This window comes from Macaca nemestrina, chromosome 8 (assembly GCF_043159975.1).
Source record: "Macaca nemestrina isolate mMacNem1 chromosome 8, mMacNem.hap1, whole genome shotgun sequence".
NCBI lineage: Eukaryota > Metazoa > Chordata > Mammalia > Primates > Cercopithecidae > Macaca > Macaca nemestrina.
Window position 1 is genome coordinate 300,895 of NC_092132.1, and position 2,749 is coordinate 303,643.

The following is a 2,749-nucleotide window of genomic DNA, read 5'->3' on the forward strand; positions in this document are numbered from 1 at the left end:
AGGGTCCCACCTCATAGCCTGGTGGAAAAAATATTGATGTCATGAAGCTTCCATGAAAACCCAGAGGACTGGGTTTGTAGAAGCTTCCAGAGAGCTGAACACACGGAGGTTCCTGGAGGGTGGTGTGCCCGGCAAGGGCACGGAGGCTCTGCACCCCTCTCCCCATGCCTTGCCCTACACATCTCTTTATTTGTAGCCTTTGTAATATCCTTCATTATAAACTGGCAAACATAAGGTTTTCCCTGAGTTCTGTGAACCGTTCTAGCAAATCAAACCCAAAGAGGGAGTCATGGAAACCCCAACTTGAAGGAAGTCAATCAGTTCTGGAGGCCCAGACTGTGACTCATGTCGGGGATTGGGGAGTGGGGAACTGAGCCCTCATTCTGTGGGATCTGGCACTATCTCCAGGCAGACAGTGAAGGAGTTAAATTGGAGGACACCCAGTAGAATTGATTGCTTGCTGATGGGGAGAAATCCCCATATATTTGGGGTTACCTAAGCCTTCTGTGTTGATTGTTATTGTGTTAGTATGAGAGCAGAGGAAAAACAGGGTTTGAGAGTTTTTCTGAAACAATTTTCTGGTCTCCTAAGGTAGGTGTGGGTTTGAATCCCACTTGTGGCAGTGTGAGAGCAGAAAAAAAAAGTTTGAGTTTTTCCAAAACAATTGGTGTCAAAACATGGTGAAACCCCGTCTCTACTAAAAATACAAAAATTAGCTGGGCGTGGTGGCAGGTGCCTCTAATCCCAGCTGCTTGGGAGGCTCAGGTAGGAGAATGGCTTGAACCCGGGAGGCAGAGGTTGCGGTGAGCCAAGATCATGCCATTGCACTCCAGCCTGGACAACAACAGTGAAACTCGGTCTCAAAAAAAAAGTAAACTGTATACTTATGAATGATACATATATTGTGTATATATATATATATCATATACTATTTGTTGCAGGGATTGTGCCTCACACAATTGTGGGACATAGTTCCTGTAAGGCTGTTGTCTTTGCATCTGTTGCTCGAACAGGGCAGACAGGAAGGGAAGATGAAGTAAAATGAGCGGAAGGACAAGTTGAGGTCTGTGACCTCAAGCTGGAGCCCAGGATGGGCTGAAACCCCTTTGTTGCCCTATAGGAGAAGCTGGAGTCTTTAGTCTTAGAACTGAAGAAGCCAGAGGAAGAGGGGGCAGCTGCTGCCTCATGTCGCCAAGGTGAACCAGCAGACACACTGCACCAGCCCAGACCTTCTGTAGTCCTCCCCATCTCTGGACACTCTGTAATTCCTGCATTTATTCTGCGTATTGCCTACTGTCTCCATTCACACATATGATCCAGAAAGACGGATTTGTTAGGCACGTTGTTTGTTCACTGATGTAGCCCCGGCACTTAGTGCTTAGCACACAAGCACTCAATAAACATTGTGCTGTTGAAGGAGAAAGACAGTCACAGAGACACAGAGGGGACATGCTAGAGAGGATGTCAGCTGCTAAATCTAAGTGAAGGGCATGCAGGTATTCATTGTATTATTCTTTCAACCTTTATGAATGTATGAACATTTGCAAAATAAAAAAAAGTTGTGCAGGAGGGAGAAAAACAAAAACCAGGATGCACTGAGGTCTGAGGTGAAGGTCCCAGAGCATCAGTTCTCTGTTGGGATCAAGATGCTGGGACAGAGCTTGATCCCTCTCAACTGCTAAAACAATCCAGGACAATCCAATAGTAGAGCTGAATTTCAATCACCTTGGCCCTGAGCTTCACAGCCCTTTGGCAGAGGGAATCCTGTGACACTGAGGTGTGTGTAACCACAAGACTGGCCCAAACTGACCCTATTCTGTTGGTAACAGGAGGTATAGCAGAGCCAAAACTGAAAGTCATGTAACCTGGGCACGCACAAAGGAGGAAAATCATAACTCAGAACCAACGTTTCCTCCCTGCGGAGCCAAGAAGACGGACATGACCGGAGCTTGAGGGGCGGGACGCTTTCAGAAAGGAAGAGTCCATCATCCTGGAAGATGTGGTGCTGAAACCTGCCATTCCACACCTTACCATAAATGGCCAAGTTTAAAGCCCTCCTATCGAAACCTGCCCGCCAGCACTTCTGTGTGCCAACCTGTCCTCCCTAACCCATCAAGTTTGACCTAAGCCCAGTGTGGAACACACATTTGAGCCGTGCCTCCGGTCTCCTTGGCCGTCGACCTTGAAATAATAAAGCCTTCCCTTTTCTCAAACACCGGTGCCATAGTATTGGCTTCTAGTGCGCCAGGCAACGGGCCCGTTGCTCGAAACGCGCGTGGTGGATGGAAGCTCCGTGAAGTGCGAACCCCTGCCCGCAAGGGCTGCTGTTACGAAGTTCGCTGAAGCGCAGCACAGACTTGGCGTTTGCCTAGTGCGTGGCAATTACGGAATTACCGCCACATCCTCCCGGCCTCCGCTTCCAACAGCGCGGGCCGGGCACTCGCTTCCAGCCCACCCCACAACCTTAAGCCTTCCCCGCCGCCCCCCAGCAGCCCCCAGCCCCGCCCTGTGGAGAAGCCTCTTGAGAGTCTGCGCCTGGCCACGCGCCCGATGCACGACGCGGACCTGGCCTTCGGGAGTGAGGCCAGCGGAAAGTGGACTCGGCGCCGGCCTTCCCCTCCCCTGGCACCGCTCCAAACCAGCCCCACCCGCCCTGCCGCGGCTGTCAGGTCCTGGGCTGTGCCGAAGCCTCCACGCGGGTGTGGCCCGCCCCTCTCCCCCAGGTGCGCGGTGTAAACACACCAAAAAG